The sequence below is a fragment of the Grampus griseus genome (assembly GCF_964374135.1).
Source record: "Grampus griseus genome assembly, chromosome: 11".
Classification (NCBI taxonomy): domain Eukaryota; kingdom Metazoa; phylum Chordata; class Mammalia; order Artiodactyla; family Delphinidae; genus Grampus; species Grampus griseus.
Window position 1 is genome coordinate 72,597,640 of NC_139005.1, and position 27,773 is coordinate 72,625,412.

The following is a 27,773-nucleotide window of genomic DNA, read 5'->3' on the forward strand; positions in this document are numbered from 1 at the left end:
GAATACAAAGTTCAGAAATAGACCCAAATATATATTAAAAGTAGTATATGATAATGGTGGTAACTCAAACTACTTGAGAGTAATGAGAAGCAAAGATGGGCTTTTTCATAAATTGTATTGGGACAACTATTTAGACATAGATAAAATCATATCTAAGCATTCCTCACACCACATAAGAATAAATTCACTAAAATATAAAAACAGTCCTTAAAAACAGGGAAAGATGTTCAATGTCACTTATAAGAAAAATGCAAATTAAATCTATGGTGAAATACCACCTCTCACCATACACAGTAACAAAAATTCAAAAGCTGTAAAATGTACTGTTTAGTGAGGCTTTGAGGAAACAATGCACCAGCAATGTATGCAAAATGTCATGCAGCAGTTGTAACACATAGTTGTAAATTTTTTGACATTACTCCCATGAAGAGGTGAAGTTCATGTCCCTACCCTTGAATCTGGACAGACTTGTGACTACCTCCCCCAACAGAGTAGCACAGAAGCAATACTATGGGACTGGAAGGTAGGTCATAAAAGGTCCTGTAGCTTCTGTCTGGTTGTCTTGGAATGCTCACTCTCCTGATACGTATGCCTTCTCAGAACCCAGGCTGCCAATTCTGTCAAGAAGCCCAAGCTCACTGAGAGACCATGTTTACATATTCTGGTTGACAGTCTGAACTGAGCCCAATTTCAGCCATCTCAGTCCAGGCATCAGATATAAGTAAAGAAGCTGCCATAGAATTCTAGTCCCCTAACCTTTCTAGTCACCTCCCAGCTATCTGAGACTTCCCGACAGAAGCTCGAGACAAGCCACTCTCATGTCCCCTACCTGTATTTCTGACCTAGAATCTAGAAGCATAATAAAAGAATTGTTACACGATTAAGCAGCAACAGATAACCAGAGCATGGCATATCCCTAACCTGACAATAGCTAATAAAACTACTATTAATTGACCCTTCACATCAGCAATCTCACAGGAATTTACTGTGAGGGTATATCTTAACAATATGAAAATACACATGCACGTTTGTTGCAGCATTATTTATAACTTCAAAATGCTGAAAACTACCTAAAATGTCCAAACATAGGAGAGTGGTTGCAGAGCACACACAGCAGAAAACCACAAAGCTATTAAAACAAAACAAAAAAAATACAAGAAAAAAGAGGAAGCCATGTATAAGCCAATATGGAGAGATGTGCAGGGTATACGGAATAGGGGAAAAAGCAGAGTGCATACACCCCATTTTGTGTAAGAAAAGAGAAATAAATGATACACAAGTCTGTGTATTTTTGAGAAAAGAAACATAGAAAGAATAAACCAGAAAACAAAAAAATTAGTGACTTGCAAAAAGAACAGGGATGAGAGGGTAGAAGGGAAAAGGAAAAGGACCAAGTATTTTGATTATACATTTTTTATGTGTAGTTTTGACTTTTGGAAGCACATTAGTGTTCTACATATTCAAAATATAAAATTGAAACAAAACGGGTTGGGGCGAGAAGTTAAAAGAGAATACAACATAAGTAAATGAACCCAACTGTATTTCAAATGAATAAAATGACAACTCTGAAAGTGTATGGGGTGGGGGGGGGGCAATGCAAGTTAACTTTCAGACACAGTATTATTTTTACTACATTGCCTTCGCCTAGAGGAAAATGGACTGTAAACAAGTCTTAAATTTCTCTTAGTACCTCTGTCTGTCAGTGTGGCATGGATGTAGACATTCTCAAAGGAAGTGTTAATGTGGGGAGCTACAGTTTTCACTGTGGAAGTAGAGAGAGACCAAAAAAATGGAATGGGGGACAAAGAAGAGCCCTGTGGGCTGGACTAGTATGGGAGCTATCAGTATGAATTCACAATTTCATATATTTTTTATGTATATGAAACATATATACACACATACACATGTCTATACACATCTTAAATACAAGAATTGCTAAGGATGAGGGGAAAAAATGACTTAGGGTTATTTCAATACCCAGCTAAAATCAGCCCCACCAAGAGCAGTATTTTATAAGAAAAATTGGTTTATTTTGGAGCATTTAACACAGAGCTTTACGTTCACATTGTAAAATTTAATCTTCTCTCTTGGTCCGTCTGAGACTGGGTGAGGAAAGAGAATTTGGCCTCTCTCCCTCTTGCCTGCTACTCCATATTAATATAGTGGGGACTCCCAGAACTCAGGCTAGTACAGTACTAGTGATTTAACTTCATTTTTGGATTCTGTTGACCAACTGTTTTTTTGTTTTTTGTTTTTGCAGTACGCGGGCCTCTCACTGCCGTGGCCTCCCCCGCCGCGGAGCAGAGGCTCCGGACGCGCAGGCTCAGCGGCCATGGCTCACGGGCCCAGGCGCCCCGCGGCACGCGGGATCCTCCCGGACCGGGGCACAAACCCGCGCCCCCTGCATCGGCAGGCCGACTCCCAGCCGCTGCGCCACTAGGGAAGCCCCGACCAACTGTTTATAGTTCTATTTCTATGAGAAAATTTGTTTCAAGTTCTAAATCAACAAAAATGAACCTCTGAAGTACAACCCAATTTTATTCACTGCCTACACTTCAACCCAAAAGTCTGTTTAAACTAAATAAACATTAAATTCTAACCATCAGGCACCACTCTACCTAATTTGTATTTTTCACTATAGCACCTGCCTTTGCCCTCTTTTCTTGGGATAGTCTTTAAATTCACAGATGCAATTTAATAGGATGATCAGGGAATGCCTCACCAAGAGGGGGACAGTTCAGCAAAGATTTGAAGGATGTGATAAATATTCTGGGAATTAAATTCCTTAATAACCAAGTCTAGAGTCAATTTTCCTCCCATAACAGACAACAGAAGTGCTTGCTTTCAACATTCAATCAAATGTCTCTTTAACTTACTGAGAACAAACATGATAGCCAGTGAGCAGACCAATATTTCCTCGACACTCCCAGTACATCTTCTATTTCCCACTGCAGTCTATCTCATCACTCCCTTCCCCAAGGAGAGAGTTCCTTGGGGGGCTCTCAGGGGCATTCTTCAGCAACTTCTCTCAATTCAAATGGGAAATACAACATCAGTGATTCTCAAAGCATGGTCTGCAGACCAGCAGCTTCAGCATACCTTGGAGCTTGTTAGAAATGCAAATTCTCAAACCCACTCCAGACCTATTAAATCAGAAACTCTGTGGGTGGGACCCAGCAATGTGTTTTTAACAAGCCTCCAGGTGATTCTGATGCATGCTAAAATTTGAGAACCATGTTCTAGTTGACTAAAATTACACTTCAGAGAGTGAATTTCTTTGCTTTCCCTATTATGGACTGAACTGTATCTCCTCAGAGTTCTTATGTGGAAGCCCTAACCCAAAAGGTGACTGTCTTTGGAGACAGGGCTTTTTAAAGAGGTAATTAGGGTTAAATGAGATCATAAAGATGGGGCCCAATCCAGTAGAATTGGTGTCCTTATAAGAGGAAGAGAAGCCAGAGGTGCACAAAAGAGAAAAAGCCAGGTAAGGACACAGCAAGGCAGCCTTCTACAAGCCTAGAAAAGAGGCCTCAGGAGAAAACTAAACTTGCCAACACCTCGATCTGTGAGACTTCCAGCATCCAGAACTGTGAGAAAAATTAACTTCTGCTGTTTAAGCCAAGCAGCCTGTGGTTACTTTGTCACGGTGGTCCTAGAAGACTAATACATTCCCTTTTACCTCAAGCAATATTTAATTTTGATATTTTTCTTTAGGTATCAATGAAAATACTGGCCACTGTTAAAAGAAAACTGTCTGAAGTTCCCTTAGGCAACTGTAAAACTCGTTCTTCGAGTCAATATTTCACGCTTTTTAGATGATAAAAGAAGGGTTATCTTATACCCCAGGTCCCTGGGAAGATAAACCAGAAGCATATGCAGCTTAACCTGTTAGAAGTCTATTTCCAAGTACAAAATGGTGCTGCTTCCAATATCTACAATCTATCCTAATTTGACTTTGGTCCACTCTTGTCTAAGCAAAGACTAGATCCCTTTCTCAAATTATTGTCCCCTATTTTCCCCTACTACAAGAAAGCCAGATAATATGCTTTTGAGCACACTCACTTTCAGTTCAGTTCGTAGTTAAGGATTTTAAAATCGCAACTGTATTTCCCCCTTTATCCAGTCTACATTGAATAAAATGTGATAATGCAGCACACCACTAAACCTTCCAAAAACTCTAAAAGGAAATTTTAGCAAAAATAGTGCTACACTGAGTACACTCTTCATTAAGAAATATTAACATGTAATAACTATTACCCAAGCAATCACATTCATCAACAGCCTAACCAGCCTGAGAGCACCCTCTAGACACAGGTTATTTCCACATGCTTCACTATGCCTACATCAGTGCACAGCGTATTTATGTTCAATCTCAACACAAAACTACATGATTGGGAAGAGTGTCATATTTCAAGTGGTGTGTGTGTGCATGCACAGACACACACAGCAAATATGCTTAGCTAAACTGACAGTTAAGTGGCCACAGTGGCCACATACACACTAAGAGAAAACAACTGGGTATTAATCCAAATAAAAATAGGATCCTGTCTCTACCATATATCCATAATTAACATATTACCCTTATGGAGTTACTTATGTTTTCTAAAAATACAAATGATTAGCCTCTCCCAACTTATTAGGCAGTAAGGTCAAGAAAGTGGCCAATCTAACCACCTAGTCCCTTCCCCATTTAAATAACAATGACAGTATCATTCTCCCATAAAGACGCTACCACACACAATACCTTTAAAAAATGTAACTACTTAGAATTTACCCTGAAGAGTTATTGATTAGAAACATTTTGTTCCAATTTAAAGAGGCAGTCAAGTTTATAAGTGAGATCCATCTTTAAAACATTCTAAAAATATCCTTAGGAAAGTATAAATTTGGATCATTCTTCCTCTTACTGTACATCATCTGATGAAGAACTGTTGGTAAAAATTGTAAAACTGGGGCATCTGAATAAAAGAAACATTAAGTTTTAACCATATTTGCTGAGAAAGAAAAACACTAATTTGGGGGGATAAGTTCAACAAGGGATTCAAATAAAAGTTACTCACCCGGTGATTTTAGTTGCTAGATTTTACAAGTTAGAATAACATCTGCGTTTTCAATGTTTAAATCAAACCAAATATGCTTCACATATCTGAAAACCAGTGAAAGATGTCAAAATAAGAAGGCAAAACTCATACAGTACATGCAAGATCATCTTTTCCATCAATTCAGTCACATGCAGAATACTAACTCAGATGTTTAAAAAAAGAAAAAAGCCCAAGAATATATAAGAACACTCTCCTCCAAGTGAAAAGAGGAAAACCAGGACCACAGTGCTGACCAACTGAGAACTCCTTATAAGCACCCAAAGGCATCTACCTCACAAATGAGACATCATTCCAGAATAAGGTCCTTGGTAGGCATCTAACCCAAGATGATGTTGGGGCCTTCAGCCAAGATTTTTGTCTGTTCAGTCTACCAGGGGATGAATTTATAACACTTCCTTTCATACAAACACTGAGGTCTCATCGGTATTACTCTTCATTATTGAGGGTAACTGAGTGAACTATAAAGGAACAGTTAACACTTATCAGTTGCATAGATGTTTTGGTTATAAAATATCTGGAGACACTAGTTTTTGCACAACTATTACAAACTGCAGAACAGGGGAGTAAACTTCAGGGATCAGGCATCAGAGTTCTAGCTTTAGATTACACATGTTAATGAAGCCATTTTATCCTAAACCTTGCTCACTGAGCAGCAACTGCTTACAATAAATAAATGGAAAGACAATAAATTTCCATTTATACAGGACAGAGACTACCTGCTTTAACCAAAATTATCCGGCACCTAGAATAGTACCTGAAGCTATACCAGAGACAACATAAAGCTGGCACTCAAATATTTCACTGAAGGGATATTATATCTGTCAAAGTTCAAGAGAACTAAACACCTAACAGTGGAATGAGCACTAAGATGGGATTCTGATCTGGTTTTCCATCCTCACCGCAATCTTGGGCAAGTTGTGGGGTCCCCAGATCTCAGTTTTCTCATCTAAAAAAGAGAGGGTTGGACCAAGTTCTCTAAGATCTTTTCTAGCTCTTAAATTCTTTGCCCTCAAAATGCTGCCCCTCATTACCTCTCCCAGTCCAAGTGCAAAAACATCAGTGGTTCCCTTCCATGGATCTAAGACTACTTGTATCTTTTGCTTATAGTCTCTTCTACCAGAAAAAACATGAGAAGCCTGAAGCTGAGCCACAATGTAGAGTCAGTTTTAAGTTCATGTTAATGGTTCAAAACCTTGGTTCACTATACTGACTTCAGTTGTTTCCATCCAGAATCTAAAAACCTCCTCTCTATTGTGATTGGCAATGAACAGATGCTCTTCAAACTTTTTCAATATTGGCATCCTTTTAAAAACCTATGTATGATCTATATTTCAACTTCCTGTTTTCCAACTTAGAGAAAAGATTCACATTCTGTTACTGCCTGTCTTGTCAGGTTCTAACAGGGCTGCTGAGTAAAATATAGAACACCCACTTAAATCTAAATTTCAGACAACCAATAAATAACTTTTAGTATAAGTACATCCCATCCATTACTTGGAATACACTTATACTAAAGAATTATTCATCTGAAATTCAATTTAATTGAGTGCCCTGTATTTCTACTTGCAAAAACTCTAGTACTGACTTAATATTATTACCAGTTTACAAATAAATGTTTAAAAGTAGTCTAAACACTGAATATACTTAATTTTTCTGACTCAGAAGGAAGTTGGGTCTTCCAATAGCTAAGCTTCACCTCACTCTGGTCTCCCAACTTACAACACTTACAAAACACTGGAAATGAACTGTAAAATAGCCTCTACCATATGACCTGCCTTCCTGGCCCCAGACTAATAATAGAACTAATAACCTTCATGATTCTAAGATGAAACTTAAGAACACAAATTCGTATCTGCAGCTCGGAGGCTGCCTTATTCCAAATGGCCTATACTCAATATTTTTTTAATTGAGATATAATTGACAGGTAACATTATATTAGTTTCAAGTGTAAACATGATTCAATATTTGTATATATTGCACAATGACCACCACGATGAGTCTAGTTAATATCCATCACCACACACAGTTACAACCTTTCTTCCTGTGATGAGAACTTTTAAAAATCTACTCTTAGCAACTTTCAACTATACAATACAGTATTATTAACTACAGTCCCCACACTATATATACTACATCCCCAGGGTGTGTACCTTTTGACCACCTTCACCCATTTGCCTCCCGCCAAAACTCCCGCAAATCACCAATCTGTTTGTTCTGGTTTGTCTTTTAGATTCCACATATAAGTGAGATCATACAGTATTTGTCTTCCTCTGTCTGACATTTAGCATAATGCCCTCAAAGTTCATCCATGCTGTCATAAAGAGCAAGATGTCTTTCTTTTTTTATGGTTGAATAATATTCCATTGCATATATATACATACATTTTATATAAACCATCAATATGGCTTCTTAATCCTCATCTATTCTTTAATTTGCTATATAAACACGTATATTCATCTATCGTACCCAATATATCATAAACCAATCAGGGAGATACTTCTTTTGTATCCTCACCTTCATCTCCTATCCTACACCATAAACATGGTACACACTCTGTTATGTATACAGAAGTTTAGCAAGTGTTTTCTAAATATTAAATGTCATTGTAGAAGAGTATAAATACAGACGTTGTAATGGTCTGCACTGAATTCATACTGATCCCATGACAAACCTGGAACTCACTTTTTGAATTAATTTCATATTGACATATTGACTCTTAAAATATAGAAATGCCAGTTGTGAACTTTCTGGATAGTTGGGTTCTTTCCAGTAAGCATTTACTAAGCATCTAATAAATCTAGACTGTATCCTAGATGCTTACCATGACTATGTAGTATGACTATAAAGAAATAACTGACGTATCAAAATACATAACCTAACAATATCTATGTTTACACTAAGAATTAATTATGTTAGCTCATCCCAGTAAGGCTGTCATTGCTAAAAACATTTCAAGCACTCCTATTTTGAAATTTCCTTTAGAGTCTGGGGCACTTTTAAAAGGAAATATCCTCAATGACAGCAAATCTTCATTTTCTAGAAGATACATCAACAAGAGTAATTTTGAAGAGATATGGGGATATATGTATAACTGATTCACTTTGTTATACAGCAGAAACTAACACACCATTGCAAAGCAATTATACTCCAATAAAGATGCTAAAAAAAACAAGAGTAATTTTGTAGATAAGTTTCATTAACAAGTGAATAGTTCACACACTATATGTTATAGGGACATTGGTTTAAAACATAATTATATCATAGAACCTGTTGTTTATCAGAGGCAAGTGTCTATAAAAGGCAATATTTCATAACACAGAATCTCAATCAATTCAGAATGTCAACATCCTAAACCCAAATGAATTGTTCAGTCTTGTGGAATGAATTCAACAGAATTATGCTTTTTAAAAATTAATAAACATGTGTTTTGTCAATTATTATTTATCACTTATTAATTTTGACATGAACGCTTCCTTGAATCTCCAATGTTATGTTTTTCTATTACAGACCTTAACTTTTTTCCCCAGATATCATCAGACATACCACACTTCATTAACAATTACTATTTCCTAATATCTTTGGTAACATAAATTCTCCTTTTAAGATTAAGATAATATCAAGTCTTCATTGTCACTTTAAATGTGTGGCACAAACTTCCTACAGCCTAAGCAGAACTAGATTTAAATTTGGCTTTTTGTAGTCAATATTTAGAGTCAATCAGAATAAGCCAAATCTCTAGCCTCCTGTACATTTTCCATCAAGCCTTAGGTAAACAAGTAAGCATGTCAAAAATCATCCAAGAACACTTTAATTCCAAGAAAGAAAAAGAAAAAAAATCTAGCCCTTGACATTACTTTCAAACTTCCGGTAACATGTGAGAGGCTCAACAGTATATAGCAGAAAGAGCAGCAGAGTGGGGAGTTAAGAGAACTGGGGCCACAGGCCTTCTCTGCCACTGAGCATCTGGGCAGGTGAATTGACTCATTTCTCTATCTTCAGAGAAAGAAGCCATCATCTTATCTGGAGGGCTTTGCAGAATAAATATGATAGTAACTGTTACATGCAACATGCTTCTGACACAATCAATCTTCTTCTAACTATCAAAGAAAATCAGATTCTTTATCCTCATGACCTCAAATATTATAGCCGGTCCGCCAAATCTATTTTCTTTAACTACAGCAGTGGTCTGAAGTCTGTGACTGTTACCAGTATAATACTCAAACTCTTCATGTCAAAAGCACTTATTTATGGAGCAAAATCGGGTTGTGAGATATTTGCCGTAAGCTGAAGCTTATCCTTATAAAGAAAAAAAGTTTATTTTAATATTTTTACACAAAAATCTTTCAACAACATACCACAAAACTTTCTTGGACAATTTGAAAAAGTCAAACATGATTAAACCAGCAAGTAACCACTGAGGATTACCACTCTTTTTTTTTTTTTTTTTTTTTGAAAAAGACCTACAACGTGCCAGGTGTTATGCTAGGTCCTGGGGATATAGACAAGCACCAACTTAGACCTCACCCTTGAAGAACTCTGTTTATCTAGGAGTGTGAACTTCACAGATAAATATAAGATAATAAAAGATATTTTAGAAATACTGTATTTCTCTGGCTTAAATATATTTCAGAAATCATTCTTTCCACTTCCCAGCATTTTTAGCCCATAAAATAGGAAATTCCACACTTGTTGAGTTGATGGGAATCTGAGTCCCCAATTTTTGCTTAAAATATCTTTCAGAAATTTATAATTAAGAAGTAACACTGAAACCAAAAGCTAGTTTATACAGAGATTGTCACATGCCAGGCAAAACAATTAAAGGGAACAGAATTTGCTACCTCTCAGAAAAACCACAGAATTATCAAACTAAGAAAGGGCAGTGTTTCCTTTTTATGCATTAGCACTCAGTTACTATTAAAGACAAAAAAATTAAAACACACAAAGACAATAAAAAAAAAACCCTTGTGTTTAAACCAATAAGAAATGCAGACAAAACCTATATATAAGTTTCAAAGTTACAGGTCAATTGTAAAGTTGTTAAGATCACAGAACATAGGTTATAAAAAGCAACATGTTACCATGCTGTGATTCTTAATCAAATGGCCAAAATGATTTAGATGACTTAAAGCTCAGGAAAGGCTTGGACTCAGATTTTCCTATACCGAAGAAAGTAGAATATGCCTGTAACATGCCTCTGCCAGTTAGCTGAAGTATTTCTGTACGTATATTTAATTTCTACTTTTACCTCCCACAACTATTATTAAATCAGTAATTTATTTTCTAATGAATGTTTCAGAACCAAGGAAACACTGACAATACAAAGCAATGGCAACACAGACATGGAAATGACCCTGCCTAGGGAAGGTGGGGGAATGCCTCATCAAAGAACTGGCTTTTAAAGTGTGTCCTGAAGAGACAGCAGTATTTTGTAATACGAGGAACTTAGACAAAGTATGATGTACAAAGTATTGATATGTCAGAGAATAAAGAGCAGGCTGGGCACGTCTGTACCACAGTAAGAACTCGTGGTATGACTTGAGGTGATCACTGTGACAGCAGAGATGGGGTCCTACGGGGGACTCAGAGTCTAACTGGACCTGAGAGTTCAGTAAGTGCCAAGAGAGAGCATCCAATTTCCTGGAGAGGTTGGGAGGGCTTCACGAAGCAGTTTCATGATGAGTCCTACAAGATGACTAGTCCAGATGAGCAGAGCAGCACAGAGCTACTGTTTTTGAACCAAATTTTCCATGGCTATTAGTTTTGTGAATTCCAATTTTAAATTGTAAAAACCTTTTTCATGACGTCAATTTTCAATTTTTTTTTTTTGTAATACTTGTGCCTGCATCTGAACAACCTTTCCAGTTCCTCCAAATCTGCTCTCATCTGCAGTGTGCTGCTGCGAAACCAGTTATCAAAATGCTATAGAAATTTATTTAAAATACTAGTAAACAAACTAAACACCTAAAGTGGAGCGAGGCACTGAGAGATCTGATGCATGGACTCCTGGCTTCTAAGAGGGTCTGTCTGCCAACTTCCTGGTTTTCTACATGTTTTATATGGTTCAGGAAGCTAGATAAATAATAGCCTTCAGGCTAGGAGAGAAACAATCCCACACCTCTCCCCATTCTTCTGGTCTCCTTCCTCTTTCATTCCTTTCCCTTTCAGAGGCATCTCGGATGGCAATTAATCCACTAAATTGCATTCCACGACAAGACCACCATTATTCACTGACTTCAACATTAGAGAAATGTCATGATAATTTTATCCTTTTACACCTTTAACTTTTCTAAGTAATTAAGAGGCAGTACTTAGGAGAAAAAAACCTGCTTTGAATACTCAAACATATACGTTGATGTCTAACTACTAACTAAATGTAAAAAGTTACATTCAACCAACTACATAATCTGTCCTATTCTCCCTCCTCTTGGGACATCCCACTTCTGCAGCTGTCATCTTTAAAGTCCTCAACACTGCTATAATCTAGTAACTTTTGATGACTCTAATCTCTTAGCGTACGTTTGTAGCTTTAAGTTAAACTATAATCTCTCTAGATCCCAAAACCCAGTCAAAAATTCTTCCTTTCAATTCCTTGCAGCACCTGCCTTACGGGGCTACCTAGTATTGAATATATTGGAGGAGCATAGCCAAAGAAACCCCTCAAAGGAGGAGTTTTCCTTCCTTTCAGCACAAAGACCTTCACCAATGCAGCCTCAGCCTGGGGAAACATTCAACTTGAATCTACAAGAAAGGAGACAGGGGACTTCCCTGGTGGCTCAATGGTTAAGAATCCACCTGCCAGTGCAGGGGACACAGGTTCAAGCCCTGGTCTGGGAAGATCCCACATGCCACAGAGGACCTACGCCCATGTGCCACAACTACTGAGTGACCCAACGCAGCCAAAAAAAATTAATAAATTTATTAAAAAAAGAAAAAGAAGAAAGGAGACAGTAGGGGCAAGTCCAAGATTATGACGCAACTCAGAACTGACAGTCTGGCTCTCTACCTTGGTTGTATGTGGAATATAAGCAGAGTTCAGTGCAACTTAAAAAAACAAACAAATAAAAAAACACAAAACAAACAAAAAACTTCAAAAGTAATAGTGACAGGAGAGAGATCACCATCAAGAGTTCTAAGAATAGGAAACGATGGTAGCAAAACTACTGCCATATGAAGGTTTGACAGCTGACTCCAAAATGTCTTTCTTCTTTGTATAAGAATAGCTGGAGGAACTTCCCTGGTGGCGCAGTGGTTAAGAATCCGCCTGCCAATGCCGGGGACACAGTTTGATCCCTGGTCTGGGAAAACGCCACATGCCACAGAGCACCTAAGCCCATACGCCACAACTACTGAGCCTGCGTTCTAGAGTCCGTGAGCCACAACTACTGAAGCTCATGTGCCTAGAGCCGGTGCTCCACAACAAGAGAAGCCACAGCAATGAGAAGCTCACGCACCGCAACGAAGACCCAATGCAGCCAAAAATAAATATATAAATTAATTAAAAATAAATAAAATTTTTTTAAAAATATGTCATTCTCTTAAAAAAAAAAAAGAATAGCTGGAAACAATATATCCCTATTCATTATAGGAAGAGATCAAAGACTAGGAAGGAGACGTGCACACACTTAACACAGGTTCCTTGGAAGCACACAGCACCTGATGAATCACCGCACAAAAAAGGAAACCAAGAAGGAATGCTGGACATACGAAGTGAGACGGACTGAAAGCTCTGCATAACAGACTCTCTTTCTTGGCAGGTCACAGTTATTACTGTCTAGCACAGTGATCACGTAACTATTTTTTGAAGGAATTTATTTATCCAAAATCTTAAGTTTTCCACTCAAAGTCTGAGCACTAAAAATAAGTCAGATACAATGTCATAGGAAGAGCCTGCTAGGACACCTTCCTAAACCTAAAGTTTTATTTCATATACAAATACAGAAACTCCACTTTTTTTGGATTAATTCAACATACACTTGCACTTAAAAGCTTAATGTCAAACTTTTGTAGAATTTTCTCCTCTGTTAAAAAAAAGATGTCGGGCTTCCCTAGTGGTGCAGTGGTTGAGAGTCTGCCTGCTGATGCAGGGGACACGGGTTCGTGCCCCGGTCTGGGAAGATCCCACATGCCGCGGAGCGGCTGGTCCCGTGAGCCATGGCCGCTGAGCCTGCGCGTCCGGAGCCTGTGCTCCGCAACAGGAGGCCACAACAGTGAGAGGCCCGCGTACCGCAAAAAAAAAAAAAAAAAAAAAAGATGTATTAATCTGTAAGAAGCATTTTAGAAAACTTTATCAACATTTTGAAATAACTAATAATAAAAGTAACATCCATTTCTAAGGGTCTATTCTTAGTATTCTACTTCACTGAGTAAAGTTTATCTTACCCTTTAAAAGCAGGGATGGTGGAACTGTTTCTGAAAGAATTAAACTTATATAACACAGTTATAACAAAATATTTCTCATCTTCAATAGTATGATTCAGCTGACATATTTTCAGTTTAAGTTAAAAGAAAAAGTGCCTTGTGATAAAGTCTCACCACAAGCCTATTACAGTTTCTAAAGAGAGACAGGGGGCTTCCCTGGTGGTGCAGTGGTTGAGAGTCTGCCTGCCAATGCAGGGGACACGGATTCATGCCCCGGTCCGGGAAGATCCCACATGCCGCGGAGTGGCTGGGCCCGTGAGCTATGGCCGCTGAGCCTGCGCGTCCGCGTCCGGAGCCTGTGCTCCACAACGGGAGAGGCCACAACAGTGAGAGGCCTGTGTACCGCAAACAAACAAAAAAAGGGAGACAGGGACTTTCCTGGCGATCCAGTGGTTGGGACTTCGCCTTCCAATGCGGGGGGTGCGGGTTCGGTCCCTGGTCAGGGAGCTAGGATCCCACATGCCTTGGGGCCAAGAAACCAAAACATAAAGCAGAAGCAATATTGTAACAAATTCCATAAAGACTTTAAAAAAATAAAATAGAGACAAAACAAGCATTTTACTGGAGTCTGAAGTCAGTGGACTCAAGCTCAAGACCAGACACAAGAGGCTCATTCAAGAGTCATTAAGAACATCACAGGTAAAAGTTATGTGCCAGAGGCGAGTAACAGAAAGATAAACAGTCCCTGCTCTCAAACTGAGTATCTCGTGGAGGTGTCAAACATGTAAACAACAACAAATTATGAATTTTTAAGAGGGCTATGAGAATTTGAGAAAGTAAAGCAAAGACCTAGAAGTTGAGTGGCACCAACTGTACACATAGCAGGAAAAGACAAAGAATCCTAAATACCTAACTAGCCTCTCAGCAACGAGGCTGGCAAAAAAATGTTAATCAAAAGATAACAAACTACCAAAATCCTTTAAACCCAGAAATTACAAAGGAAACAATCATAAATGAAGATAAAATCTACAAAAAAAAGATGTTCACTAGAGGATTATTTAACATAAGAGAAAAAACTTAAAACCCAAACATCCACTAACAAGGGACTAGCCATGGGATAGAATATCACACTTATTAAAATGATGTTGATGAAAAAAATCTGATGACAGGAGAAAAATAATACAAAGCTTTTTAAAACCACACAATTATACCTACATTATGTCAAGCATGTTAATAGATGTACAAATTTTTTTGAAGTTCAGAAATAAATCAAAATGTTAAAGCTGGCTATTTCTCAGAGATAGTGATTTTGTTTCATTTTTACATTGTTCTATATTTTCCAAAAATTATACAATCAGTATTGTTATATTTTAAATTGGTAGAAAAGTTATGTAAGTCACTGTATTCCAGCATTCCCTTTTAAAACCATTAATACCCCTTTCATCTTTTTCGATAGAGAATTTCTCTCCCCCAAATTCCACAGAACCCACTCATTTAAACAGGTTAATATCTGTAAATTCCTTGAAACAGTATCTGGCAGGTAGAAAGTAGCTACACCAGTGTTCATTTTATTAAATATTTTTAAATTCCCTTTATCTAGTCAAAGTAATTAGTGTGTTTTATAGCTGGTCTATTTTTCATGCCAGTTTGACAAAAAAAACCATAGGTTTTTGTTTTTCTTTTCTGAATTCCAGCATCTCTTAAGGGATGACTACTGTTTCCCTCTGAGATTCTTCCTTCAAAGAAAGAGCAGGAGGAAGAAATTCTGTCAAATACCAAATTCTTCAAAGGGAAGACAGGAAATTAGTGAAGGGGGTGGAATTTTAAAATATGGTTAATTGTTAAGACGCAGCTACAGAAGGGTACTCCTTAACATATTAAAGAGTCTCTCACAAATCAACATTTCATGGGATTAAATGCTATACTTACCCAGATGAAGAAATAAAGAAATCACATATCAAACTCTTAGCTACGGACAGGACTATATGTAACTATTTAGAAAAATCTCTTCATACGTATTTATGAGTTGCTTGGAGTGCGTGTGGAGTAGTGGTGATGGTGAGGGACAGTCCAAGGGAAACTAAGAAACCAAAGAAGGCAAGCAACTGTTCTACATAATAAAGGAGGGAGAAATTTGAACTTGCAAACTGGAGGAAGACTTGAGGGAGAAATCAAGGAACTTAAGTGGACTGCCTCCCCTAAGTAAGTTTTCAGTCAAGTCCACATTGCTCACTTATGCTTTAGTAAAAATGGATTCTTTTATTCAAAGTAATACTGAATTCTGCATCTCAGTTGCACAAGACTGCACGCAGACACAAGAACGGAACAGGGGACACACCTGGCTTATCCACAGATATAAACTTATTCCACTCATGTATTCATTTTTAGTTTTGACAAACTTATATATGCATGAAGTTTGTTTACAGAAACAGGTCTATAAGACTTTTTAAAAATATCAGCAGTTTTTTTAGTCCCCTTATCCCAGTTTACATTCACAGGCAACAAGGAACAGGTACCTTTCGTTTTAGTACCTAACTCCATTTCTACAAATAATACTTGCGGTGCTCCTGCTTGCTTTTTCAGTTTTAGGTGTTAGATACATAAATCTCTTTAAACACTATTCCTCCTCCCACCCCCAGCACAAGCACAAATGCTTCCCAAAGTACTTTTATTTAGAGGATATCAAGAAACTACAACTCAATAATAAGACAAACAACCTAATGAAAAAGTGGACAAAAGATCTGAACAGACACCATAAGTTACTGGAACCCAAAAGGCTATCAATGGGTAAATGGATAAACAAACTGCGGTACATCCATGCAATGAAATCTTTACCAGCAATAATAAGAACTGAACTATTAATATATGCAGCATGGATGAACTTAAAATTATGTTGAATGAAAGCCAGACCAAAAAGGAACACATACCTTATGATTCCATGTATATAGACCTTAGAAAGTTCAAATTAATCTATAATGACAGAAAGCAGATTAGTGGTTCCTTTCCCTTGAGCTAGTCAGAGTTCTCAGAGAAGACACTTCAACTCTGGCCAGCATCCTGAAAGCAAAGTGAGGGAAGGTGGCTGCGGATCTTAACAAATACTGTAAACTCACACTCACTCTCATTTTAGCAAACTTTGACAGGAAGTAGGTGTCAAATGCCACTGATATGCCACTTCTTTAATGCAAGTCTTAGATAAATAGATTTACTGAAAAGCTAAACTGTCTTCATGAATGAAACAGATCATCGATGAAACACCAAATGATAAATTAAAGGCAAAATTAGATGGTAAACCTAAAAAATAAATTCAACAGTTAAAAATTTGGGACAAGGTGGAGAGAGAAGAAGACCTACTGTGGACATATTGTTTTAAAAGTCAAAACTTCCAAGAAAGACAAGTTAATAAAATTCTCTGATTTTATATTTTGTACTTTTGTGGGAGGTAATAAAGAAACCAAGTGATTTACCCATGGTCACTTGGCTTTTTAGTGGCAACAATAAAACTCAAATTTAAATCTGGAGAGATCTTAAGACAACATCACAGAGTTGAAAACCCAAATCAGAAGTTTTAGGTCTAGTCACACATAGGAATACCATGAAGATACACAGGCTCAAGGACCTACTGTACAGCACAGGGAACTATACTCAGTATTTTGTAATAACCTATAAGGGGAAAGAATCTGAAATCCAATCATATATACACCTGAATCACTGAGCTTTACACCTGAAACTAACACGACATTGTAAATCAACTATACTTCAATAAAATACAGATATACAGTCTCTGAGAAAGGTGGGCATTCCTGGCAAAAGGAACGATGTAGCAAGAGCGTCCAGAGGCAAAAGAGAATCAGGTAAGTTCCAGTGCTCAATATATATATTCAAAAAGTGGAGTTTAAGCTTAAAGGCAGGTGAATTTAAATTTTATCCTAAATCCACTCTTCATGCAAAAAAGGGCTGATTGGTGTTTGTTTTTCTGATACCCGACATTCAGAGGGTCTGATGCTGGAGGATATCCTTTTCCTGGACTTTGCCATCATCTCTTTCCCATTTCACTGACTGACCTTCCTTGTTTTCAGCTCCCTATACTTGCCCTTTAACTCAACAGTTCTCCACCATAGTACTAGTTGTCAGGAGTGTGCAAAGTAAAGTACCTGAAGTTTGTGATTCACTTTTTAAACAAACAGAAAAGGGTAGTTAAAGCATCACTCACTTGATTTGGGGCATAAGTAGAGAAAAAAAGGACAGAATTACAGTAAAGGAACTGAAAATTTCATGTAACTCTAAGTATAAGCAAGGCAGCATGGAGTATATGCCAATGCCATCCACGTCTGTCCCAAGAGGAAAGATCAAAATCTAGTAGGAAAAGATCATACTCTAACCCATTTCACTTTTGCTGATTCCACTGATGTCTGCCTTCACAGCTTTCTTTTTATTTTTTTCACTACTAAAACTGTTCTACACTCCTCTTTTGATCAACGATTAATTCCTTCCATAATACCTTACCAAGAGTTAGGTCTATAAAATGTAAAAGGGTTGGGAGAACACTCAAGATCAGTACACCTGTACAGTTTCAGCGGTGCTAAACACTGGAAAGTGCATAATCTATGGAGAGCAACTTTTTTCAAGCATTTAAAACTACAACAGCTTACGTGCCAAATCTATATAAATCATTAATTGCTTAAATGTTTGAAATTATGACTCCATGTACTACATGAGCATTCAAAAGAAATGATAAAGTCAGGTACAGGCTTTCCTGCCTTGACCTAAGGAAGGCAGAAGAATAACCACACTGCTATGCTTTAAACGTTAACAAAGACCATATATCGACACATCTTCCTGACGCCTACAGTGATCATGCGCCAAGTCATGGGCCAAGAGTTCACGCTCGATGCATGAAGAACTCTCTCAGAAAATCAGAACCTGCAGCAAACAGACATTTAAAAGCTTGACTCCAAGAGTACTCCTATCGGTAAGCAGTAAGTACAAGGGTATCACACTGTAAATTTTGGACCATAATATATGCTTCAAATTATGGCATTGGGCTTCCCTGGTGGCGCAGTGGTTGAGAGTCCGCCTGCCGATGCAGGGGACGCGGGTTCGTGCCCCGGTCCGGGAGGATCCCACATGCCGCGGAGAGGCTGGGCCCGTGAGCCATGGCTGCTGGGCCTGCGCGTCCGGAGCCTGTGCTCCACAACGGGAGAGGCCACAGCAGTGAGAGGCCCGCGTACCGCAAAAAAAAAAAAAAAAAAAAAAAATTATGGCATTTTACATCACGCAATATGCTAATGGATTACAGATGCAACAGGCACATCTTAAGAACATCAATGTTGATGAAAGGAAAAATGTCATGAGCTAAAAGAAAAGTGAAACTGGTCATTTTAAGACAAATTTTAGCTACTGTAATTTGTCTAGAATGGACAAATTACTACACCACAGTTAAGAAATGGAAATGACTTCCTATGGAGAAGCTAAATTCTATTGTCCTAGCAACAGTCTATGAAATGCGGCTGCCCTCCAAAAGTAAAACAGGTTGTCCTATGAATCCATCTGAGCAAAGCTAAAATTTCAAAGGTAAAAAGTCTTTAGAAATTCTCCAAGAAAAATTCCTCCACTTTATCCACTTTACCTTCACGCAAGCTACACAATGTCTAAGTCCTAAATCAATCCGCCAGAAAAATACTGATTGGACGTTTATGGGATAAAACTCTATATATCCTCAAGAACTCATGTTCTTACCTGAATGAAATTACTAAGACAAAAAGGATATATAATAGATGGGAACTGTATGACCCAGACTACAAATGTACAGCAATTCAGACAAGAAAGTTAATGAGTGATGACTGCAAAAGGTAGATGAATGCTGAGTTTTGAAGAATGGGAACATTTAGACAGACAAGATCAAGGGTCCCATCAAGTGAGAGGAAAATCATAATGATGTCACAGCAAAAGGAATGAGAAGAGTGTACGCAGGAGACTGCCAGACATGACTGTCCCGCAGTGAGGAGTCAGCAGTATAGTACTGCAGCTCTGCTCTCAACTCCAGAAACTTGATTCACATTGCAAACAGCACCCCCCAGAGGTGTGCAAAGTGGTGATCCTGGTTAAGTAATACAGAAAAGCAACAAGTGGGTGCTCCATTAAAAGGGATTCTGTGAAACAAGGGAGCTTTTAAAACATTAAACACATTTAGATAGATTCAGTCCATATTACCATAGCAAAATATGGGAGAAGTCCCAAATGGGAAACTGCATAAACTAGCCTATCTCGGATTTGGGTTTTGCCCCTCTCCCTCCATAAAACTCCTATTAATATTTCTTAGAATCGGTGTTCTAAAATGCACTTTAGAATACTGAGCTATTTTATAAAAGGTCTTCAGAGTCAAGCTGCATCTTGATAAAGAGAAAAATGAGGAACCACTGAGCGTTTTAGTCAAGAAACGACAGCAGCAAAACTACTTAAAAACAAGAAAATTCTGGCACAAATATCAAAGGTAGATTAGAGCAGCAGATCTGAGAATTTTGAGAGTAAAAGATTGCTTAGAATCCTTCTGGGAGCAAACCAACTCACTGAGTTAATACAATGAACAATAAATCCACATTGTTAATAATCAAGTTATTTAAAAAGCATCTTTTAAACAGACAAATCCTTTTTTATGATCTACTTTTCAGAACACACAACTTTTAGTCCTAAATTTGTCAAGTCTTTATAATAGTCATACCAGTTTACAGTTAGGGAGTATCATCTCAGATTTCACAATGTAAGCAAGCACTGGTCCATTCAAAACTATCCTTGTTTTTTCCTCCAGAGGCCGAAGTGACAAAAATATTAATACAAATCCAGGTATCCTGGATTTTGCAACACCACATTGTTGAAAGTTATTGTACTTAGAAATACCAAATAATATTCCTACCAAAGAGGTAACTAAAAACACTGCATACTGTTTAGAATAATTAACAAAGTTATTTAGGAAATTTTTAATGAAAAATAGCTTTAAAAGAATATGGTGGCAAGAGGGAAGAGATATGGGAACATATGTATATGTATAACTGATTCACTTTGTTATAAAGCAGAAACTAACACACCATTGTAAAGCAATTATACCCCAATAAAGATGTTAAAAAAAAAAAAGAATATGGTGAAAGGTTTACCATAGTTTATCTGTATCTCTCTACCAGAAATCTTTATGAGCTTAGATTTCCACAACCATTAGTAAATTATAACCCATGATTCCTAAATATATTCTAAAGCGCAGCGAACAAGCCTAAGGTTTTGTAACAAATGATCAAAAAAGTGTTCAGCACAGTCTTGAGATGGACCTGTTTTGAAATTAATTTCATTATAAAATCTATTTTAAAAACAGATGCAGGCTACTTACTATAGTGTCATACATGAAGCAAAAACAATTGCATTTTAAATCTGGTCTTAAACAGAAAGTAATCCATATAGGGTAGATAAAATGGTTAAAGTCAGATCAGTTTACATCAAATGGCTCTTACAGTAGACTGATGAACTATATAATCTGTTCTTTAACATTAAGCAAAACAGCAGTAACTTTTGCTTTCATGCACAGAATGGTAAATTATCAATTAGTCCTATTAATATTCTTGAAAGATCATTAAGGACTAACCTGCTGTTTCTGAAGGAACAGCTACTTGTTAACTGAAATTAATAAGGACCACTACTTATCCACCAATTTATGTCCTTTTAGTTTGAAGGAACATCCAAAGTCTTTCCTTCTAACATAAAATAAGAGCTAGACTAAAGCATATCACATGTATGTAAATATACAGTACTGTACTGACACAGCATGCATTATTTTTACATAAGCCCCCATGTTCAGGTCATTTGGAATGGCAGACGCTGGGGCACGAAAACAAACAGAACATTTTCCATCTAGGACTTTCACAGTGCTTAATAAATAAGTAACTCAATAACCGTAGATGGATCTTCTGCAAGAAGACAGTGCACACAGATAAAAAAATATTTTCAATTTACCAGTCTTACAATTGTCACAAAAACCACCAAGTCCACAAATCAAACTTGGCTACAATAGTCAAAACTACTTGAAAGCACTATGCTCACAGTCAAATAAATCAATGATGTCTTTCTAATTTATAAAGGCATCTCAACTACGTAATATAATTTTAAGCGAAATGCAAACTTAACGTGGGTGTTTCTCAAAATGCTGACTACTGGGCCCCACTCACATCTGCTGAATCAGATTTGCGGGGGCAATGCCACGGAGTCTGCACTTTCAGTAACTCCCCCAGGTGACCCTCCTGCACACTTTCTGCAGAACCACCACCTTCCCTGTGAGCTTTATAGCAAGGTTTTGGATATCAAGAACTAAAATCTCATTTGGGACCTTTTAAAACTAAATTTCATTACATACTGAATTAATATTTCAAAAAGACTTAAGTAACAAGCTGTGGCAGAAAAAAACCAAATACATGAAAAAATGACAGCAGAAATTTAAAAAAGAAACTTTTAGTACAGGCCATTTTATTTTTAAGTCAAGATTTAAGACACCCCTAATCATTTCAAGGACTAACCAGTCTTTGTAAACATAATTCCTAACTTAAAGATAATCCTATCCACAATATTAAAAATATAGTATTTCAAATATGTTCAAATTCATTTACTCAGCTGTTAAGCAAATCAGGATATGAACTGCTTATATTATACCAAATACAAGCAACGATTAAATTTATAAGTTAAACCCAAACAAATCTGTTTATATTCCACTATTAAATTTACTGTGGTCAGAACCTGATTTTCATAAACTTATATAACTTTCACAAACTTACGTAGACATGTATAATGGAAAGAGCAATGAAGCAAAAACTAGAAGGCATCTAGAATCCAGTTCTGGCCAATCTAGCTGCTGGCTATATTATATGACCTTAGGGCCTAGAGAAATCATTTTACCTACCTAACAAACAAGGAAGGTACAGCTATCTACTAATTTCACAGATTTACTGTGAGAATCAAAAGGGATACTATGTAATACACTCTGAAATACTGTAAAGCATTTCATAAATCAAAGGCATTATCATTAAGAGTAAAATTTGAGAGACACTATCTTTAGGTGCCTGCTGTAAAACAGACTATTACAGAAACAATAAACATAAAAATTGACCTTTCAGATTCAACTAGATGTTGTACATTATTGTATATATCCTATAAATTATAAATATAAAACATAAGAATTTAATAGTCATCTGTCTTATGCCCCCATTTATAATAGATATATTTCTTGTGTAAAAACAGAAATGAAATTACATGCACCATGAATTGATAACTGTCAAAACTGGTCACTAAGTATAATATTCTACTTTCACATGCTGGACAATTTCCATAAAAAAAATTTTAACAAGACAACAATGTATATGTGTGTGTGTATAAAATATCTGTAAAAGCTAAAAACCAAATATTTTAAAGTTTTTTTTTTTGAAAATTATCCCCATACCTATTGTATCATTTTCCTTCAATGTTACCTTAGATTCTATACATTCCAAAATAAGCTGCTCTCACGTACCCTTCTATATATATATCATGACACCTATTAGAAAATAACTATTCCTCTCCAACGGAGTGAGTAAATACTCTTACCCAAGCTGCAAAAACTTAATTTTCTGCTCCCTGATCCTTACTCCTTTAATTTTCTCATTCATTACAAAATTCCAGAAGTAAAAAGTGAAATGACCAGTTTCAACTGCAGGTATGTGTAAAAACATAAGAAAAAAAAGGGGGTAAATACACTTTTTTGTTAGTACTGCAAAAGACCACCAATAGTTGTAATTGGCCATTCCTCTTGAAACCTGTTGACCCATACAACTCAATTCACATGGTAAGAGAATGCTGCACCCAAAATTAAGTTAACATATCTGTCAGACAAAGGAAATTGGTAAATTTAACCCCCAAATCAAGGATTCTACCAAGATATGCATAACAATGTATAATTACTCTGCATACATCAACGTAATTGCTCAAATGATGTCCTTTAACCTGGGGCCATATTCCAGACTGAAAAGCATAAACTACCTTTCATCACAAGCAGATTTTTTAACTTAATAAAACTATTTGTAGCTCAATAGCTTATGCTTTACAGTAGTCTATGAAGAAACTACAAGTGGTGAATTAAAAATTAAATGCAGATAGAAATGGTAACGATCTTGTGGTTTGCAATTAAAACTATATTTAGTAATATCCACACATTTATTTATTCATTACTTGAAAGCTGAATCTTTTTTTATGTTACATCTGCAGTCACAATCATCAGAAGATATCCTGTGTCTAAAGAGATAGTGTACCTCATGTTTTTGATTTGTGAGGGAGGGGGACAGAAGGGATCAAGTGGTCAGGGAAGGAAATCTCACCCATTTAGCCGTCACTACAGCACATGTTTTCTAAGCATTAAAAACTCCATTCATTTTTATATAAGATATTGATACATTTGAGAAGAGCCATGCACAGAAACCACTTTTTCCAATATAGTCTTCAATAACTTTGAGGGTAAGTACTCCTGCTGGAAGTCCTCATTTGTATTATTTAAAAACAATTAATTGTAAAATCTGCAGTCAAACCATAAAAGGCAAGCTGTTGGAAGATGAAAAACAAAAAAAAAATTACTATACCTTATTCAAACAAGGTTAATAATTTTGCATGTTTACTTTAGAATCTCTTTATAGCACAGAAGCTAAAAAAATTTATAAAACCACTATCATGCTGGTGGGTACCCTTATTTGGTGGCAACGGCTAGTTTTAAATATCTATTTACAATGAAGCTATTACTTTCCTTATTTCTTTTCCTAAGTAGATCCAGACTATTACTGACCCTATTATTTTATCATAAGCACAAATCAAATCTAGTTTCTCACTTCATCTCAGAGTTCTACACTAAATCCCAAGCTTCAATTAAAAAACCATGATTTCCCATACAGTTGCAGAAACACCCCTAAAAGAGTGAGGAATTGCAGAATACGGGAAAATGAAGACAATTTCACCTTACACATCTAAATGGGGATGCCAGTAATGACAACTGCAACAAAAATCAAGAGGGTGTTCTCTGAATTTTCACCATTTTAATAAAAGAAAATGCTGAAATTTTAAATTAAAGGTGGCGCTCTGTCCTCAACTCACCCGATTGTGACTCACTTTTGCAGACTATATGGTAGGAAATAACTAACTTTTCTAAGATCTTTGCAGTTACACCCAAGCCAAAATCAGGACAGAGATCCACCCTTAATTACAGAAATTCATGCAAAGCACAGAAACTAAAACGGCCCCCTGAAATCATGGCTAAAGAAGCCCATTTCATATACTAGTTCTCAAAGTCTCCCTTTAAGGAGTATGTTCCTATTTACTTCAAATTTGAACTCACCAGGACAAAAAAGAAAAAAACAGGGGGAGGGGGACCCAGATGAAACGCTCAAGTACAAAAAGCAGATTCTCCTCCAATCCCTCTAATTCCCCCAATCCGCCTCTGCCACACACAAGGACAGGGAGTCTGGGGAAGGCTGGCAGCAGGACAAGCGGTGAAGGCCCTTCATTCACTCACGTGGGCCACTATCCAAAGGGTTACACACCCTCTGCCCGAGGAGAGCCTCATACAAAGCAGATCCTTACAAGTACTTTTATTATAAAATACACCCACGCTGAACAAGAGCTTTATTTTAAAATAAGACTGTCCTCAGGTGGGGGGAGGTGAAACACAACAAAGGCTTCCATGTTGAAAGGCAAACAGTCCAGATATAAGCATATACCTACACGCGTATGAAAAAAAATCCATATAACTAATTGATCATGAACAGCAATCGATACCAACAGGAGCCATTAGATTATTAATAAACCCAGAAAAGTGGCATGCATAGCGGCCAAAGGTGGCTGCCTGCTGCGCTCTAACCCCAGGAAAGGCAAAATTACGCGTGCAGAGGAGGGTTGAGCCCTCCGCAGGTTTAAAGACCCCAGGAGCACCTCTTGCCCTACCCTCCGCGCCAAGCACCAATGCACCGCACAGGATTCGAGCACTCCCAGCGCTGCGAGTCCGGCAGAAAACTGGTGAATGAAATACGCACAGACACCAACCTGGCCAGTGACCGCGGCGCAGAACCAGGGGTCGCTAACTAGCTAAGCCACAGGATTCTCCAGCAGGATGGAATAAAGGGAGTACACCCCCCCCACCTCCGCAACTGGAATGCGGCTCTTACTGACCCTTCCAAAAAGGGGGTGGAGGACGCAGGATTTTTTTTTCTTTCTTTTAAACTAAGTCTAAGAACGCGAATCCGAAGCAACCGAGAACATCCTGGGGGGCCAGACAACAGACACCGGGATAAAGGCGAGACTGTTCTCCAACTCCCGGGGAATCGCCATCCGGTGTGACACGCATCAATCAACTAGCCCCAGCCGGGGGCCGACCCCGGCCCCGCTCTCCGCCCGCGGAGCGCCAGTGGGGCTGAAGCCGGGGATTAGAGGGGTGACCCTCCCGGGGCGCGGGGAAAGAGTGCCGGGCACCGTTGCCCTCAAGGTCACCAGGCGCTGGAGCGGGGGCGGCCGGCCGCAAGATGGGCTATGGCGCGGCGGAGGCGGCTCGGAGAAGTGAAGAGCCGCGGGGTTAGACGCGAAATCCCACCGAGCCCCGTCCCTGGAGCCCTGGGCGGGGACTCCCGGCCGGACCCGGCGCTGAGGCGCACGCCGAGGAAGCCGCTCACCTTTACGATCTGCCAGGGCGGGCGCGGCGGGAGACAACCTGCGAGGGGGCGCCGGAACGCCCCCGCCAACTTCTCCCGAATCCGCGCAGTCCACGGAGCACCCAGCTGTCAGGAGCCCCGCCGCGACGCCCCCACCTCCGTGTTCCGCCAGGCTTCCCCCGCAGGTGACCTGTCCCGCCGCCCCCGCCGCGGACGGGCGACGGCCGCCACTCACCTCGCCAAGCAGCAGGAACCATTTTCCGAAGGGGAAAGGAAGGGGAGGCTGCAGGAGGGTCGGGGGGAGGGGGCGGTGAGGACAGCGGGAAACGCAGAGAACGGGGGCTCGGTCCTCAGCCCGTCCGCAGGCGGCTCGCAGGACTCAGAGCGCCAGGCGGAGGTTCGGCTGCACCTCGAGGATGAGGTGGCCACAGAGCCGAGAGGTTCGGCTTCCACCAGCCGGGGCTCCCTACTCACGCTGCACTGCGAGGAGGCGGCGGCGCCGGCGGCGGAGGAGGAGGCGGCGCCCGGCCGGCCCCCGCCCAGAGCCCGGCAGCCGCCGAGTGGCCGCCCGCGTCCCCGCAGGACCCGCCTCCTGAGCTCCGCAGAGCCGCACACAGGGCGCGCCGCGCTCAGCACGGGCAGCTCTGCCGGCCTCACGCCGCCGTCCGCAAAGGCAGCGGCGGGCGGGGTGCAGCCCCCTCCGGGAGCACCGCAGCCCGACCCGCTCGGGGCGGGGCCTGCGGCCCCCGGAGAGCGGACAGCGGAGCACGAGGGGGCTACGCGAAGCTTCGGGCAGGGGCGCCGCTTGCACCGGGTGGCCCGCAAGATTGCAGGGGGAGACAAGGGGAGGTGAACACTCACCCGTTCCGGTCTGGCGCTCCCTTCTCTCCACACCCTCTCGCCTCCCGCTCCACGCTGGCGGCGCAGCTGCTGCCACTGCCACTGCCGCCGCCGCCGCCGCCGCCGCCGCCGCCGCCGCCGAAGCTCGCGTTGCCGCCGCTGCCGCCTTGGCTAGGCGCGGTCACGTGACGCGGCCCGCGGGGAGCCTGGGGGCGGGCAGGCGCGCGCGCGGGAGGAAGCGCGACTCGGACGGAGACTGGGAGCTGAGCGGAGCCGAGAGGGCGTTTAAGGGGAGGACCCGGAGAGCGCGCCCCCGGCTGGCGAGCGCGCGCCCGATGATTAGCACTTGCCGCGCGGTGGGGAAAGGGTGGCCGGAGTGAGGGGCGGGGGACTCGTGCCTCCACGCGCCCCTCCCTCTCTTCCTCCGCTGAGCGCCTCGGCCGGCCGCTGCCCCCGCCCCCTCCCGTTCGCCCCTTTCCTCCTGTCGCTGCCAGCGATTGGCTGAAAGGCTCTGACGTCCTTGTTTCCATGACGTATCGGGGCGGGGGGGCGGAGGGGGAGGAGGGGGTGGGTCGGACAAGCGGGGCGGTGACGCCGTCAGTCACAGCTGCTGTTTCCGAGCGGGTCCGGGCGGCCCCCGCAACTGTGGAGGCAGGAGAGCGATGTCTGCCGCAGGCTGACTTGGGCGCCCTTTACTTGGGGTCCCGCCCGAGGCAACCCCGGGTCTGCGCTCCTCCGAGCCCGGGAGCCGGGCTGGCGGGCGGGCTAGGGCAAGCCCTCC

General features: G+C 40.0%; 1 protein-coding gene across 3 annotated transcripts in view; it reads right to left on the minus strand.

Annotated features, from left to right (window-relative positions):
• ATP2B1 (ATPase plasma membrane Ca2+ transporting 1) overlaps positions 1-27,127 on the minus strand; it is a 133,515-nt gene extending 106,388 nt beyond the window's left edge. For all 3 annotated transcript variants that reach the window (XM_082665182.1, XM_082665181.1, XM_082665179.1), the window contains exon 1: positions 27,014-27,127. The gene's annotated coding sequence lies outside the window, so the exon portion shown is untranslated. The remainder of the gene's footprint in view (positions 1-27,013) is intronic.
• Between the last annotated feature and the right edge of the window lie 646 nt (positions 27,128-27,773).